At 43.7% G+C, this 18,479-nt stretch overlaps 1 protein-coding gene across 3 annotated transcripts in view; it reads left to right on the top strand.

Annotated features, from left to right (window-relative positions):
* VANGL1 (VANGL planar cell polarity protein 1) overlaps nt 1-18,479 on the top strand; it is a 63,155-nt gene that overhangs the window by 32,484 nt on the left and 12,192 nt on the right. The gene's annotated exons all lie outside the window — the stretch shown is intronic.

The raw sequence follows: 18,479 nt of genomic DNA, 5'->3' as shown, positions 1-18,479 counted from the left end.
CTTCCTTCTATCTCATCATAATTCGTGATCACTTTGTGTTTTTACTCTTAAAGAGCCCATGGTTTGGCCAGTAAATGATATGATTACCTTAGAGATCGGCCCTTAGAGAATTGAGTACTTGGTAGTGACTAAACCTGTGATTTTGAAAATGTTTGCATGAGAAAAACGTAGTGATACGATGAGGTGTCATACTTTAAATCTGTGCAAAATCTAATTCTTTTTTGTGGTTAATTAAAGAGTACTAGTCATTTTCTTTTCTCTCTCCTGAGGTAAGCACTTTATGTAGATTGCCGTATTTAACCTTCACAGAACCTTGTGATGTTGCTGATGAGGAAATGGAGGTTTGAGAGTTTTAAGTAATTTCTATACCGTTAACTTTTTTTTTTTTTTAATATTTTTTTTTATACCGTTAACTTGGTAAGCCGCAAATGACGGCAAATGTATTTCTAAACATGGTCGTCAATTTAAAACGTGTGCGGCAATGTGTTAAGATTCACCCAGCTGTCTTGAAGCCCTGGCTGAATTATGTGCCCCCTGTTACAGGATCTTTCACTTTCTATTTCAAAAATGCCTTGCCGTTGAGTTAGAACTAATTCATAGCTGACGCTCCATTGGGTTTCCAAGACTGTAATCACACGAGAGGAGAGTGCCCATCTTTCTCCCACACAGTCGCTGTTGGATTTGAACCACCAGAGGCAGAGCATTTGCCTTAGCAACACAATTCACTGTGGCCTGCTCCAGCGCTTCCTCACTCTCTATTTTACTGATCTGAATTTTTAATATATTTTCCTCCATCAATGATGAACTCCTAGGGAACTCTGGTGGTCTGGTGGCAAGAAACTGCACTACAGTCCCGAAGGCTTGCGGTTTGAATCCACCAGTGGTTTGAATCTGCTGTAGAAAGAGTGGCAATGTCCTGTGCTGGTCAAATCTATTTGAAGGTACACAACAAGAAAACGAAAATAAATAAAAAGAATTTAAAACAAAATTATAATGATGACCTCCATGAGAATGGGGACTGTGTCTCTTCATTGCTTCTCCTCTCATAAAGCATGGTACAAAATTGGCATGTCAACAGCCACTAGAGAATTGGATAACCTGGGAGGTCTGACTTCAAAGGCTTTGTCCTTCGCTCTGGGCTCATCTGTCCCTTAGGTGGTATGTGCTGATTTGTGTAACCTTTTTGGCACCTGGTAAGCACTTTGTAAATTGTAGCTATTACCGCTGGGACATTATTACGGACAAGAATGCCAGAATCTGCAAGGATACCTTAGTGGGCACTTGGCTTTACTGAGCAGTTGGCTTTGTCATATTTTTGGCTGTGACCCAGGAAGTGGAGTTGAGTCACACTGCCAGACCATCTCCACCATCACTGGGTTGGCACACACTAGCTTTCCTTCCTCTGACTCTGCTTGTATCTCTTGAGGACTGAATGGTTCTATGATCAAGGGAGCTACCACCCTAATCCATTTCACAGTGCATTGGTTTTGAATTCAAGTGGTCTCTAAACAGTCTGTTGTTTGGAGTCCTTTGTCAGTGTCCCCAAGGTCCTGAAGGCAAGTCCCTGCTGCTATTTTGCCTCGATCAACAAGTGGGCTTTCTGCCCACTGGAGAATGGCCAGCAGACTTGGATTTAGACATCTGACTAAAATGTGAGTGGTTCAAGTCTACATAGAGGCAATCCAGAAGAAAGACCTGGTGATCTACTTCCAAAAATGTCAGCTATTAAAAGTCCTGCGGAGCAGTATATGGTGATATGGCTGAGATGGTCAGGAGTCAGTGGTGACTGATGCTGGTTCTCTGGACAGCGGCCTGGAGCTGTTGAGGCATAGAAATAGCTACCTTCACAGGTTTATTTCTGAACCTGTGGGGCTGATAGTGCGTTTGGCTGCAGGAAGACCATTGCATTGCTGTGGAGAAAGACCTGAAGCTCGGTACAGGGCCATAGGAACACGAGAGCGTGCTGAATTTCAGACAGTGGCCCTGGTAAAGCCCATTGTGAAACAATCTGTCTCAGCATTGATTTTGCTGAAGGTTGAGGTGGTAGAGAGTGAGCTGGCTCAGGACGTGGTAGACATGAGTGATACTTGGATTCTATATAAATGTAACTGAGACACTGGCCAGTCACAAGGCCTGCCACATTTGAGCATCAGTCAGAGTGGTGTGAGAAGAAGAGCTGCTTCTCTCTTGGTATTTTGGGCTCCAGGACACCCCGTCCATGGGCTCACGTTGGTGGGGTCAGGACAGTGTTGCCCCTCGTAAGCCCAGTGGTTCTTTACCCACTCGATCAGGGTAGCGGCAGGGAGGGGAGACGGCAGCCAGGAAGGCATGCCTGTGGAATGCTGTAGGCAGCAGCGTTGGCATCCCACCATGTAACTCTGCTGGAGGGGGCAGAAGTGGGTGGAACAGGCAAGCCCAGTCGTGCTGCGGAACTTGCAGGCTTGTGGCAAATCTCTTGGTCTGTTCACACCACACCTGGCATCTGCCCAGTCCCTCCTTTCTAGTACTGAAGTCAACATCCCCATTTATTGGGAGACCTAGGTGCGGCAGGTTCCCTGTAGCAGTGAGAAGAGTGTGGGGTGTTCTTAGCACCTTCTTTTCCACTCTTCTTTAGAACCACTTGTTTTTGTCTTCCACCTGTCTCTAATAAGGCCTCTTTGTTCCTCGCTTGTGGACCCTGCTGGGTCATGGGGTAAAAAGATGTCACAAATGGAGCCTTCAGACAGGGCCAGTCCCTGTGGCATAGCCAGGCTGAAAAGCTGGGCTCAGCTTGGCTTGGTGCTCCTTTGGCATTGTCTGGGCTTGGTCATCCACAGGCCCTCAGGCTAAATCTGGTCTAAACCCAGCAGTGGCTGGAAGAGTCACTGAACTAGAAATATAACTTCTAAGCACCTTTTGTGAAGTGTAGAGACCAGCAGGAGGGAAGTGGAGTTGTGAGAGACAAAAAGTCTCAGGGGACCAGAATAGCAGTTCTCTATCAGCGGCAGGCGAAGCGCCAGCCATTCTGCTCTGCCTTTATGCACTGCCCTTCTGTTCAGAGCGACCCATTGGGCTGAGGTGCAGGCCTGTGGTGAGTTCTTTTTCTTTTTTCTGTTTTCAAAGACGATTTACTGAATTGACTGAGCTATTTTTGAGAGTTGTCCAAAGAATGCCTGCTTATTGGATTCTTAAAGAAAGTGTGCTTCTTGCTAGTTCTCATAATGGGTACTTGCCATGACAGGGCGTTTAATCTGATGTGACAACGTGCAGAAATGGAAAGGTTATTGTAGAAAAACACCACAAACAGATGCTGCTGCTTCCTAACCTTTGCACAGTGTTTCCAGGATCACAAAGGACTTTACATCAATTTGTTCTCATTTCCTCCACCTCGCTGCCCTTACAGCAGGGCAGGGGGTGTAGTGCCCCCATTTTACAGGTAAGGGTCTGGTGATCCCGGTGAATGGGCCTGCTCAAGGTTGGAGGCATTGTACCATCCTGTGCACCACAGCCCAGAGTCTCAGTACGTTTGGTTGGTAATTTCCCACTCTCACGTGGCATTATTCTTGGCCCTGTTCTCAGACTGACTTTCTAAGATTTCCTGTAAGACTAAGAATTTGTGAGAAATCTTCCTGTAATTGGTACTCAGAAATGGATAAGAAAACAGAAGAACCTAAAAACGTCAATTACGTTAATTAATAATGTCTGAGTTTTGAAATCTTCAGCATTAAATAATGTAAATCCTCCTGGAGCATAGACGCTCCTGTTGACTGGTTGAAGCTAATGTGGAAAACAGTAGAAGAAACAATGAAACTATTGATGGTTAATAATGCTGTAGTGCTTGGCCCAAGTACTTTCTAATCTCTTAATATTTAACTCTTGTGATCTTCATAGCAATTCTGTAAAGCATGGTGTTCAGTTTCAGATGAAGATACTGAGGCACAGAAAAGTAGTAAGTTACCCAAGGCTGAAGGAGCCGGAACTTGAACCCAGGCTATTTGGCTCCAGAGTGAGGGTAACTGATTTCATGTTAGTGCCTCTGTGTGGGCCACTGTTTTCAGGATGCATGAAGAAATGTGTAAACATTTTAATGCTTATCATATACCAGTCCCTGTGCCATGTATGTACTCAGCTGTGTTGGTTGCTCTGTGATAACTTGCTTATTACTCTGATGTTGGAGGCTATGTCACCAGTGTGCTAATCACAAGCATGGTGTTTTAATTACTGCATGGTGGACAGGGTTCAGTGGAACTTCCTAGACTGAGACAGGCTAGGGAGAAGGTCCTGGCAAACTACTTCTAAGGAAATTGGTCAGTGAAAAATCATATGACAAGTGCCAGGACATTGTCTGATACGGTACCAGCAGATGGAACCCCTTGGGTTGGAAGGCACCCAAAATATGGTTGGGTAAGAGCTGCCTCCAGAAATAGAGTTGACATTGATGGCATGGGTAGAGTAAAGCTTTTGGGACATTTGCTGATGTTGCACAACTCAAGAGAAGATACAGATGCAAACATCCATCAATGATCAGAATGTGGAATGTGCATAGCACACATCTAGGAATATTGAAAATGGTGAAAAATGAGATGGAATACAAAGATTGCTGTAGGCATTTAATGAGCTTGAAATAGATTCCTATTGGCCATTTTTTAAATCAATCAGTTGTATGATTTGCTGTGCCAGGAATGACAAAGTGCAGAGTAATGGCATTACATTCCTCATCAAAAAGGGCATTTCAGGATCTATCCTGAAGTATAACACTGTCAGGAATAGGATATATGTATGTTTACAAAGAAAACCAATTAGTATGATGATTATACAGATTGACTAACCAATCCCTAATGCCAAAGTTAAACTGCAGATCTTTATCAACTTCTTCATTCTAAAATTGATTAGCTATACAATCACGATGCATTGGTAATTACTAATGATTAGAATAACTGAAAGCAAAAAGAGATCAGTAACTAGAAAAAAGGCCCTTTCTGAAAAAAGTAACCATGAAGACCTCAAGATAAAATTTTGTATGACCAACAATTTATTCATGCAAATAGGTTTGGGGTTTTTATTACATTAGCATTCATTGTAGCTATACATATGCAGCATTGGCCAAATCTGTGGGAAGATTTCAAAAAGCAACTGGAAAAGAAAAAGTATCATAGTGAAAGAAATGGTTGAGAAGTAGTATCAATCAGAGCAAGGCCAGGGACCATCTGTGGAACTGAAGACCAGTGACTCATGTGGTGTAAGTTGAGGCTGAAGAATTTTCAAACAAGTTCATGAATGCCAAAATGCAACTTTTCCCTTGTGTCTTGTTGTGTAATTTGACCTGTATTTAGAGACCATTTCAAGTAAAGGTTTTAAGCGTCGATCATTGATGACCAGGATCAGACAAGTGAGATGGCATTGAGGACATCATAAATGAAGAAAGAAAAATGTCTTTTAAAATATATTGAAAGAAAAGACCAGAATGGATGTCAGAAGAGACTCTGACACATCTTGTTGAATGTTGAGTAGCTAAAGCAAACGGAACAAGTGAGGAAATAAGAGAGCTGAATAGCAGATTTCATAGACAAAGTCTCGTAATGAAATGTGAAAATATTTGGAATTAGAAAACATATTTGGCGTTTTTTTTAAACTGAGAGAACTGAAAATGGAAATGAAAGTCTTGAGTTGCAGTAGTGAAGTATGTTGCTGTTATGTGCTATCAAGTTGGAACTGACTCCTAGCTAATCCTCCAGTGGGCTTTCAGAGGGAGGAAACCACACAGGAGGAGATACCCTGTCTTTCTGCAGCAGAGCAGGTAGTGAATTTGAACCCTGTGCCTTTGGGTCTGCAGCACAGCTCCTTACCATTAGGCCAGCAGTGGTAGGCCATCCTAGTGAAGGTTGTTGTTATGTGCCATCAAATAGCCTGTGACTCAGCCACCCTGTGTACTACAGCTCTGAAGCCTGCCCTATCTTAAGCCAGTCTCATTGTCTCTGACACACCCATCCCAATTACTCCAGATACTGTGTCAATCCATCTGATCCAGGGTCGTCTTCTGTGCTTTTCCTCCATCCTTCCAAGTATGATGTCCTTCTCGAGGATGGGTCTCTCCTGGCTGTATGCCCAAAGTATATGAGATGGAGCTTCAAAACCTAGCCTCCAAGGAGAAACTTGGTTTCACCCTCCCCAAGACAGAACTATTTGTTTTCTTGGCAGCCCATGGTATGTTCAGGACTCTTCTCCAGCACCACAACTCAAAGGTATTAATTTTTTTTCTGTCATCCTTGGTCATTATCCAGCTTTCTGATGCATAGTATGTAATTTCAAAGACCATGACCTGGATCCAGTGCGCCTTGGTCTCTAGACTGACATTGTTGTTTCTCAGTACTTTGGAGAGATAGCTGATGGTAGATTGATACCAAGAGTGTTGATTGTGGAGCCAAGCAAGCTGAAATTGTTAACAATCTCAGTCTCTTCCCCATCCATCATAATGCTGCCAGTCGGCCCAGTGGTGAGAATCTTTGTCTTCTTGATGTTGAGCTTCAATCCATAATGAAGGCTACAGTCCTTGACCTTCTGCAGCAAGTGCTTCAGGTCCTCCTCGGTTTCAGCAAGCAAGGTTGTGTCATCTGCATAGGTTATTGATGAGTCTTCCTCCAATCCTGATGCCACACTGCCCCTCATAAAGTCTAGCCTCCCAAATGATCTCTTTTGCCTGTTGTTATTAGGTGCGATCTAGTTGAGTACAACTCATAGCGACCCTATGAACAAAAGATCTGAAACCAGTCCTTCCCTGTGCTATCCTCACACTTCCTGACACACAGGAGCCCATTGCAGCAGTCACCTTGTCAGTCCACCTGGTTGAGGATCTTTCTCTCCTTCATCGACCCTCTACCCTTCCCAACATCATGTCCTTCACCAAGGAATAGCACCTCTTTACAATATGTCCAAAGTGTGTTAGTGAAGCCTCCTTATTCTTTCTTCCAAAGAGAGCTCTGGCTGCACCCTAAGACATATCTATTTGTTTTCTTGGCTGTCTATGGAATGTTCAGTGCTCTTCTCCAGCACCACAGCTCAAGGCATCAGTTCTTTTTCTCTCATATCTTTTCATTGTCCAGGTCTCAAATGCATAGCTAGTAATCAGAAAGACTATGGCCTGCACCAGACACACATTCGTCCTCAAGCTGACATTACTACTTCTCAATAATTTTAATCCGTAACTGCAGATTTTCCCATTGCACTGTGTCTACTTATTTCCTGACTGTTCATACCAAGGCTGTTAATTATGGATCCAAGCAAGATGAAGCTATTGACAATTTCAATCTTCTCTTCATCCAACATGATGATACTGTCTATTGGTCCAGTGATAAGAATCATTTTTTCCCCCTTGATATTGAGATGCAATCCGTACTGAAGGCTGCATTCCTTGATCTTCTGCAACAAATCCTTCAAATCCTCCTTACTTTCAGCAAGCAAGGTTGTGTCATCTGCATAATGCAGATTATTGATGAATCTCCCTCCAATCCTGATGCCAGACTCCTCTTCATAGAGTCCAGCTTCTTGAATAATTTGCTCAGCATATAGATTGAACAGGTATGGAGACAGAATATATCCCTGACAGACTCCCTTCCCAATTACAAACCATGCAGTGCTCCCCTGCTCCATTCACACAATAGGCTCCTGGTCCTGATACAGGTTCCTCATGAGCACAATCAAGTGCCCTGGGATTCCCATTCTTCTCAATGTCAGCAACAACTTGTCATAATCCATAAAGTCAAATGCCTTTGCATAGTCAATAAAGTTCAAATAGACGTTCTTCTCATATTCTTTATTTTTAGCCATGATCCATCTGACATTAGCAATGATATAGATTGAAAAGGTAATGGAGATAGGATGCATTCCTGACACATTGTTTTCCTGATTTTCAACCATTCAGTGTTTCTTTGCTCTGTTTTGAGGCCTACTTCCTGGTCTGAGTATAGGTTTCACATGAGCACAATCAAGTGCTCTGGGATTCCCATTCTCCTCAAGGATATCCACAGGAGGAAGGTCAAAAGAATATGAAAATCACTGTACCAAATAAGAATTGTTTGATTTTCAACTCTTTTAGAAGGTAGCATGTGATCAAGAACTGATTATATCAGAGGATAAGTCCAAGCTACACTGAAAGCATTAGAAAAAAAACAAAGTTCCAAGATTTAATACCAGCTGATGTTTCAACAAACAGATGCAGCATGCAACAAATGGAAATGCTTCCCTGTAGTGTAAAGAAATTTGCAAGAGTGCTATCTGGCCAGCTGACTGAAGAGTCCCACATCTCTGTCTGTTTCAAAGAAAAATGATCCAACAGAATGTAAAAATTACCAAATAATATCTCATGGAAGTGAACTTCTGTGGAAGGTATTAAAAAATAGTTGCAGCAGGGAACTGCCCGAAACTCAAACCAGCTTTAGAAGAGAATATGGAATTAGGGATACGATTATTGATGACTCTTGCCTGAAAGCAGAGAATTATCAAAAAGATCTTAACTTGTGGTTTATTGATTATGCAAAGGCATATAGTGTGGATCATAACAAATTAAGAATATGTTGTGAGGAGTGAGAATTCCAGAACACTCGATTGTGCTTGTGTGGAACTTGAATATGGACCAGGAGGGAAGTTAGAATAGAATGAGAGGATAATGCCATGAGTGTATCTTTTCAGCAATTTATTAATCTGTAGACTGGGTGAATAATCCGAGTGTTTGGCCTATATGAAGAAGAATATGGCATTCAGTTGGAGGAAGATTCATTACAAGCCTATGATTGGCATCTGACTCAGCCTTCCTTGCTGAAAGCAAAGAGGATTTGAAACATTTACTGGTAAAGATCAAAGACTACAGCCTTCAGTATGGATTATTTCTGAACACAAAGAAAACACAAATATCCTCACAAGTGGATGAATAAGCAAAATTATATCAACAGAGGAAAGATTGAAATTGCCAAGGATTTAATTTTACTTCAACATACAGTTAGTTCCCATGGAAGCAATAGCCAAGGACTAAAACGACATGGCATTGGACAGAGACCTCTTGTTAATAAAGACTTCTTTAAAATGTTGAGAACCAGAAATACAACTTTTGAGAAATAGGTTGCTCCTTACCTACACCATGGTCTTTTTAGTTGCCCAATCTACACCTGGAAGCTGGACAGTGAATGAATAAATAAAAGAAGAAGCTTTGTACTATGATGATGTTATTATTGTTATGTGCTATTGAGTTGCCTGAGACTCATTGTGACCCTATATACAACAGCTCTGAAGCCTGCCTCCCAGGAACCAGTCTCACTGACTGTGACATACCAACCCCCACTGCCCCAGTTACTCTAACAATCCATCTCATGTGGGGTCTTCCTCCCCTGTGCTGTCCCTTCCGAGCATGATGTTCTCCAAGGACCAGTCTCTCCTTGCAACATACCCAAAGTCTGTGAGATGGAGCTTCAAAATCCTAGTCTCCAAGGAGGAACTTAGTTTCACCCTAAGACAGACCTGTTTGTTCTTTTAACAATCTATCAAGGGTCTTCTCCAGCACCATAACACAAAAGCATCAATAGTTCTATCATCCTTAGTTATTGTCCAACTCTCTGATGCATAACAAGACCATGGCCTGGATCAGGTGCGCTTTAGTCTCGAGACTTACATTGTTTTTCTCAATACTCTGAAGAGGTCCCTGACGGCAGATTTTCACAGTGCAATTCCTCTTTTGATTTCCTGACTGCTGGTGTCAAGAGTGTTGATTGTGGAGCCACGCAAGCTGAAATTATTAACAGCCTCAGTCTCTTCTCTGTCTTTTATGGTGCTGCCAGTTGGCTCACTGGTGAGAATATTTGTCGTCTTGATTTTAAGCTTCAATATTGAAGACTACAGTCCTTGACTTTCTTCAGGCCCTCCTCATTTTGGACAAGCAAGTTTGTGTCATCTGCATAGTTCAGGTTGTTGATGTGTCTTTCTCCAATCCTAATGCCACTCCCCACCACCATAAAGCCCAGCCTCCTGAATGAGCTCTTCTGCATATAGATTGAAAAGATATGGGGAGAGGATGCATCCCTGACACACTGTTTTCCTGATTTTGAACCATGCAGTGTTTCCTTGCTCTGTTCTGAGGACTGCTTCCTGGTTCCAGTATAGGTTTTACATGAGTACTATCAAATGTTCTGGGATTCCCCTTCTCCTTCAGGTTAGCCATAAATTGTTGTGATCCACACAGTCAAATGTCTTTGCATAGTCTGTGGAACACAGACATTCCTCCGGTCTTCTTCAGGTTAGCCACAAATTGTTGTGATCCATACAGTCAAATGTCTTTGCATAGTTAGTGAAACACAGACATTCTTCTGGTACTCTTTCTGACAAGATCCATCTTATATTGGTGTCTTATATGCCACGACATCTTCTAAACCCAGCTTCTATTTCTTTTTCTTTTGGTTTTATTTTTCCAAACCTCTGTACTGTAATTTTTGTTTTAATTGTGATTCGAGTCAAAGTTTACAAAGCAAGTTGGTTTTCCATTCCACTACCAGCTTGTATTTCTGGTTGTTCTGTCAAGGTACTGTTCTAGTCGTTTTTGGATAATTTTTAGCAGGATTTTGCTTGTGTGTGATACGAGTGACATTGTTCAATAATTTCCACATTCTATCGGGTCACTTTTTTTATAATGAGAATAAATACGGATCTCTTCTGGTCAGTTGGCCAGGTAGTAGTTGTCCTGCAGATTTCTTGGCACAACCTGGTAAGCACGTTTAGGGCAGTATCTGTTTGTTGAAATATGTCAGTTGGTATTATTTCAATTCCTGGGGCTTTATTTTTGCCAAGTCCTTCAGAGCAGCCTGCACTTCCTCCTCCATCATCATTGCTTCTTGATCATATATTTCTTGAAATTCTTCTGTATCAGTTAATTCTTTTTTTTATATCAGTTAATTCTTATGATGTTAATGAATAATATTGAATATGTCATAAACTGCCAAAAATTTATGGTATATTCAATAAATCTGTCTTGCCAGAAGCATAGCCAAAATACTCTTAAGCAATAAGGACGGTAAAACTTCATTTCACGTTAGATATAGCAGGAGTCAGTCCCTGAAGAAGGACATTGTGCTCAGTAAAGAACATCTGTGATAATTAGGAAGATAGCCTCAGTGAGTTGAACTGAAATGGATATAGTGCAGTTTGCCTAAGTGGTTGCAATACTAAGTTCAAACAGCAGTAATTGAGAGAATGAATGGTACAGCACTGGGCATTATTTTGCTCTTTTGTCGTTAGAGTTGCTATGAATTTGTGTCTACATAGGAGAAAACTAGACACAGGGCCAGGAATATCTTTCTGAAAGGAGCAGAGAGAATAAGAATAACACAGCCTCATCACTCCAGAGCAGAAAGCACAGGCGTCCATGGCCCAGCCCCTTGGTACCTGTAGAGCCCCACCAACAGCCAGTTCTTTTATTCGTTGCTGACTCACAGTTATGGTACTAAAAAATCGGATATATTAGGGAAGGAAGTTAGAGAGTGGGGGAGACAAGTGTATCACAAGCTCACCCAAAATAAGTCCAGGTTTAGTCCATCACTTTCAAAGCACAACTCCTTAGTTAGTCCAGGATCCAGTTTCAGTTCAGCAAACAGCTTTCCTTTCCATCATCAAAGGCAAGAACAGCAAAATCCACCTGTGGCCTAAGGTCACACCTTGCCACCATTTGTCCACAGCAGTGCTACAGTCTCTTTACCACCAGAATCTTGCTGCCACATGCTTTGCTCACCTCAAGTCTTGCTGCTCAGTTGCTCAGTGTGGGAAGCATTCTTTCACTTATCCTAGTCCCACAGCTGATTTGCAAGACCATGTCCCTACAGTTAAGGTAGCTGGATACCAGAGGGAGGCTAACTAATGTCTGAAAAAAAGCGAACTTATAGTATTATACCACAATTGGAATAGACTAAATGGCACCTGACAACAGACATACGCCAGGTGGGGTACATCATAGATTTTTATACATTATCTTGACCTCCAAACTTCAAGACTGGAAAAGAAAGACTGGCTAGGATTGTCAGAGAGGACCGACTCTGCAGTCCATCCCTTAGCTCCATTAGCTCTCAGGCAGCAAATAAAGCCTAGTCCTTAAACACAATAATGCTGTCCTTTGTTGGTTACCTAAGACAATAGCCTTTTTAAGTACTTACACCCCACTTGTCACATAGAAAACCTCTGTGAGTATCTAATGAACTGATTGTGACAGTGGACGTCTCTAATCAAAGTCTGGTAACTGAGCACTAACTGATTTGTGCTTTAGAAGAAATGATTCTTGGAATGCTTCTCAAGCATTGTAAATTTTTGATTGTGTGTGATGGTCTTGCTGTGTAGAAAAAAGCAGCATTGCATACACTGGTCATTTCTGACCCCAGAGTGCTGGCCAACCATGAGGCCAGGCAGCCCCACTCAACACTGATGAAACAAAGCTCATACTGTACCCTCCTTCCACAACTCATGCGTGATTCTTCTCTGCTGGGGTTGAACCTTGCTTGTACTTCAGTTTTCTAAATAGAAGTGAGAAAAAAGTGTCTTTTGGGGGAAATAAAATGACACCATTAATTCCTGGGTAGATCTGGCTCCTCTTGAAATTTCATGTCTGTGATTCGGGTCAGGCAGTAACCAAGAAGGCAGTTGTCTCCTCAAACTAGGCTGTCAGATGAGCCCTCATGTTCACGTCTGACACCAGTGGTCATGGAAGGCCCCAGAGCCATTGACCTTGATGTCAGGTCATGCTTCTCAGTGAGCATCAGAGGTTTGGGTTCCTTGGCATTCACAATTATGGTTTTATAGTCTACTTTTTAGAAATAAATGTTTTCATTTATTTAGCTGCTTTTCAGTAAAGATGCTTTGCTTGCTGAAGCTCCTCAAAAAACAAGAGCAAAGGATCAAAACCAGTAAGAACTAAAAAGTGAGCATGTGAAGCTTTCTCCTCAGACTCTGCTTTGCTTTGGGAACATTTGTAAGGCGGGAGCAGAGCTGCCGTTTGTGGTTTGGTCCTGTGGTGCTAGTTAAAAGTGGCTTTAATGAGAGTGCAAGGTGCTGGACACTGGGCCCTTGTGTTTACACAGCTGCTCCTGGCAGCGGCCACAGCTGAGAGGCCCTCCGTTGCATGCGGTCTGCCCACAGGCCTCTGACTGAGGCAGTAAGGAGCGAAGGAGGGAGCCAGTTATGGTAAATCTAATTTAAATAGTCTTCTCAAGGAGTAGACAGACAGCTAGAGGTGGTCAGGCACCCTTAATGGTGCTGTTCCTTCACGCAGGGCCAGGACCTGGCATTCAGTGCATCATCACCTGGGATTTACGAGTGTGTCATTCGAGGTGCTGCACCAGAGAAAGCAGGTGGATAGTGGTCATTTTCCCTGCCTTGGAAAGCCAGGCTCAGCCCCTGTGAACTGAAGTCTGGCTAGACGATAGCCTGCTTGGCAGGAAGGGTTGCATCAGCCCCCAGTCCTCCAGTGAGTGTACCCCTAGAATTTCCCAAGGACAGAGACACTGAGGTTGAAGACCACAAGGCTGGATTAGGGAAGGCCAGTCAGGCATTCTGTGTGGGTCTAGCCTGCACTTAGTCCACATCTAAATATACTTCTTAGAGAACCCACATCATCAAAAGTTAAGAGTAGGCGCTGTCTTTGATACCCGTGTCTCTGATCTTTATCTTCATGTGATTCAGCAGAGTAATTTAAAACTCTGAGAAAGCAGAGTTCCCTCCCGAGGAGGCAGGAGCAGCACAGCCCAGGTGGGACTGTGCAGGGAGGTGGCGGTCCTGGGCCAGGTGCTCGGTCGGAGGAGGAGGGTCTCAGGTTCCCCCAGGCTGACTGTCACAGTGACCACGGCTGCCTGTGGATCGAAAGCATCTCTTGTCAGCACCTCCAGGGGGAGAGGTCAGCAGCTGCCTGCCTGCTGTGAGGAAGGGAGCCCAAGGGGCAGCCAACTACAGCTAGGGTATCATATCAGCTGAGGGGGAGGCTCCCTTGTCAGTGCTGTGTGCAGTGGGGGCACCCCTCCAGCGACTCACAGTGGTGCATACAGCAGGAATGCACACAGCGGCAGCTGCTGCTAAGCACCCAAGACTGAAAGAGGCAGGCGATTGCATGTACCTGTTAGTCCCTTCCAGTCTCCCCGCTCCTGCCCGCCTCCTGGTGTTGACAGAGACAGCTCCTCCAGGCACACACTATTATTAGAGAGGGCATTTTGCAGGGTTATGCTGCACTTTGTTCTCAAAAACTCACAGTGGGGGCAGTGAAAGCACTGAGAAGTCCTCTGGGGTGTGGTTTTTCTCAGACTGCACTTTAGAAGCCATTCTGTGATTCACATCCCATTGATTCTACCTGCTTTCAACTTTGGAATTAGGTATAAACCTGTTCCTGTCAAGTGAATTCAAACTCATGATTACCCCAGATGGGTCTGGGTAGAGCTGTGTTCCACAGGGTTTTCAATGGCTTGTTTATTGGAAGTAGTTTGCCAGCCCTTTCTTTGGAGAACCTCTAACCTTTGGTTAGCAGCCTGGCTAGCTTGGGGATCCCAGAAAGAGACTAGGACTCAAATCTCAGTTTGTCATCTTTCAGGGGAGATGTCCTGCTTGTCTGTGGCATGATACTTGCAGGGATCCTTAATGGCTTGTGAATGTTTGTTAAAGGCGCTTGGCCCTTGAAGCATCCACAGGCCGCACAGGTCACCAGCGAATTCATTTTCAAACTGAAGGGCTGAAGTGTCCGGCAACATCAGTAGCCCTGAAGAAGGGCCTTCTGATGGCCTCACCAACAAGCTGTCCTGAGAAAGCTCCAGGAAGTCTGGCATCTTTCCCTAGATCTTTCTGCACTTGACCCATACCTGTCAGCAAGCACAAGCTCCTTCCAGGTTTTGCCTCTCAAGTTCCCAGGTGATCATTACCAGTTATCTGTATGGGACTTGGGAAAGCCAACTTCCTAAATGCAGCTGTGAAACAAACATTTTAATTAAAAGGCAGGACGGTCAGGAGATAAAAACACTCATGTCCTGGTTCTCAGCAGAGATGGCAGGCTCAGCGGGTTCTCTGGGTTCCCCCCTCAATCTCTGCCCCGCCCTCCACCCCCACACAGGCTGCCACAGAGCCTGCTTTGCCTCCAGTCCAGGAAGCTGTGAAGCCTGCTTGCACACACAGGTAGATTTAGCTCTTCTTGATTCTTCCTGGAGGAGGAGGAAGATCAGGTAAAAAGAAAGGTGGCTCTGCCAGGTTGGGGGCTGTCACTGAAAACTGGATCAGCTTTTATTTTATGTCTCCAAAGATCTGGATTTCAACCCCCAAAATAGAACTGCTTGACCAAACTCAAACTCATTGCAGAGGAGTTGGGACTGATGGTGTTTTCAGGAAGCTGTAGTTCAGATGGGAGGAAATCGTCCATCTTTCTTCCACAGAGCTTCTGGTAGATTCAGACCACCAGAGGGCTTGACATCACACCTCCAGAGCTTGAGCCAGCATACCTTAAATAGTAGGGCACTGAGTGACCTTAGGGCTGGACAGTGTTTAGAAGTGGTGACCTTGTTGCCTACTGCACCGCAGGCTCACCCTCTCTTATACCCATCTGCTCCCCCCCACATTTGTCCTCTCCCTTTTCACCCTTTATCACCTTTGGCATTTGTCTAGAGCCTCAGTTACCAGAATATGTGAGAAAAAGTTTCAACAGCCTCACCTCTGAAAAGCACCTTCTCTGCACTTTCTCCAAGACGTTTGTCTTATTGGCAGTCTGAGAGATTTTAAGTACTCTTCTCAGTATTAAACTCAAAGGCATTTTATTCTGTCATCCTTAGTCATTGTCCGTCTCTCTGATGTATAGCAAGTAATTGTGAAGACCATGGCCTGGTCAGGTGCACCTTAGTCTCTAGATTGGCATTGTTGCTCTTCAGTATTCTGGACAGGTCCCTAACAGCAGCTTTTCCAGTGCAGTTCTTCTTTGGATTTTCTGGCTGCTGGTACCAGGAGTATTGATTGTGGAACCAGTCAAGCTGAAGCTGTTAACAATCTCAGTCTCATCATCTAACATGATGAAACCATTTGACACAGTGGTGAGAAGCTTTGTTTTCTTGATGTTGAGCTTTAATCCGTATTGAAGGCTGCAGTCCTTGACCTTCTGCAGCAAATGCCTCAGATCCTCCTCAGTTTTTAACGAATGAGGTTGTGTCATCTGCATAACGCAGGTTGTTGATGAGTCTTCCTCCAATCCTGATGCCTCACTTCTCTTCATCAAGTCCATCCTCCTGGATGATCTGTTCTGCATATAGATTGAAAAAATATGGAGAGAGCCTGAAGCGCTGGTGTACACATTTCCTGATTTTGAATCATGCAGTGTCTCTTTGCTCTGTTCTGACCACTGCCTCCTGGTCTGACTACAGATTTCACATGAGCACAGTCAAATGTTCTGGGATTCCCATTCAATACCTGTGTATAAAGTAGAATTATCCCTGAGGAGTTTTGTGTTTGTTACCTTTATATTGATTGTCGGGCCTTTCTTTTGAGTTTTCTCTGGGTAGGTTCAAGCTGCTAACCTTTCAGTTAATAGTCACCAGCTTTAGCTTTTTTCCATGCAGAAACCCCATCAATAATACATTGCTAGTAATTCTTTTCAGTCTATAAATGGTTATCTGACACACCTCATAGTATAGAACATGTGTCAGGAATCTAAAGAGAAATCAAAGAAGCTCGTAGATTTTTGGATTGAAATAGACTTAAGCCAGCATCACTCAGCAGAAGTCCTCACTTAGGTCCCTCAATAAGCCTGTTTTTTCTGTTTATACCCAAGTTGAGAAGATTGTCAGAGGCAAGTAGGTTAGTATCAAATGACATGTAACCAATAGTAAGGGAGGTGCGGTGATGGTGTAATAAATAGATAGTGTGTTGCACCCTTAAACCAAATGGTTGACAGTTCAAATGTATGAGAGATGGGATAGACTTAGAGATTCATGGGAGAAAGATGGGCAGGCAGTGTCCTCCCAATAAGATTTACAGACACTAAGATTACAATCTGATGGAGGGTTTCTCTGAGTCAGAATTAATGGGAAGGCAGTAGAGTGGGAAGGGAGGGATAAGAAGAGATAGGTTTGAGGACCCAGACCTCACTGCAGCATGGGATCCAGCATCTTTACTGAATCCTATTCACAAGCACAGCTCAACACTTAAAAGATGCAGTACTCAGGCCTGCCTCAAGTATTAAAGTTTATTCAATTTACTCTTTTTAGGAGACAAAAAAAATACCCCTCCACTCCCTCAGTTGAGCATGTCACTTAAGTGTTCCTTTCACTTATATGGAAGCTCTCTTGCCCTGGTAATCCTGGATAAGCTGAGTGTTTAAACAGGCCATTTTCTTTAGGTGAGGGTGTGAACAACTCTTAGAGACCTTACAGTCTTCACCAGAGAGCCCTTCAGCCCTGGTGTTAGCTTGTCCGCCTGGGAGGCTGGCCAGGACCCTGCAGGTTCTGAGTCATTTGATTCCTCTGTTGAAATGAGAGTGTGGAGGAAGGGAAAGGCTTTGAACTATTTTCCCTTAGTCAGCTTTTTCTGTGCTCAGTTTCGTCAGTTTTTGGAGAACTTTGAGCTGATGTTGCCCACTACATGCCTCATAGATTGTTAGGGCTTTGTTCAGAGCTCGGCCCTTCGATCCCTGGGCTGTTGTGCGTGGCCATTTGGGGAGCCACTGTCTGGGGAGGATGGTGAGATGCGTAGGCATGGGGAAGCTGGTTGTGGCATGGTGAAGCTGGATGTGGGCTGAAACTGTTCCTTTCAGAAGCCAGGGGAGCCCTCCCCAGAGATGTTGAGGTGTGAGGCTCCAATCCAGCCAGAACTCTTTGTCTTTCAAATCTGTTAGGAGTTGGTGTGATTTCCTGCCAGCCTTCTGTGGCCTGGCTGAAGAGAGTAGCAAAACCCAACAGCCAAAGACTGCTTTGAAGACAGAGCAGAGAATAACCTCCAAAAACTTGCCTTTCACTTTCCACTTTTAAGCAGGGAAATAATTTTCTGCTGGAATCCAGTCCCTTGAGATGTTGGCTAGATGCTTCCATGTCATATACAGGTGTAAGTAGCCCTGGTGGGATAGTGGTTAAAACACTTCCAACCCACCTGCCGCTCTGCAGAGAAAAGGCAGGACCTTCTGCTTCTGTAAAGACCGCAGCCTTGGAAGTTCTGTGTGGCTACTCTGCTCTGTCCTAAAGGGCTCTTACAAGGTTGCTAGAAATCAGAATTGAGCAGAATTGCCATCAAATCGATGGCAGTGGCTAGAAGGCAGTGAGAACGTAAGTGTAGGAAGAAGTAGTTTTTCCTTTTTAGAAAAGATCTTTTCTTTTTGGTGACAACATACACAAGAGATCATACACCCATTCAACAATTTCAGCATGTACAGTTCAGTAATGTTACATTTTTCATGTTTGTTTTCCCACGTTATTTCACCATCACTGACTTAAGACTCACTGTTCCACAAGCTGCTCAGTCTGTTTCACTGG

Source organism: Elephantulus edwardii, unplaced genomic scaffold, assembly GCF_000299155.1.
Source record: "Elephantulus edwardii isolate Elephantulus edwardi_28Jun2011 unplaced genomic scaffold, EleEdw1.0 scaffold00174, whole genome shotgun sequence".
Classification (NCBI taxonomy): Eukaryota; Metazoa; Chordata; class Mammalia; order Macroscelidea; family Macroscelididae; genus Elephantulus; species Elephantulus edwardii.
The sequence above is the reverse complement of the archived record's forward strand: the minus strand, read 5'-3'. Positions and strand labels throughout refer to the sequence as shown.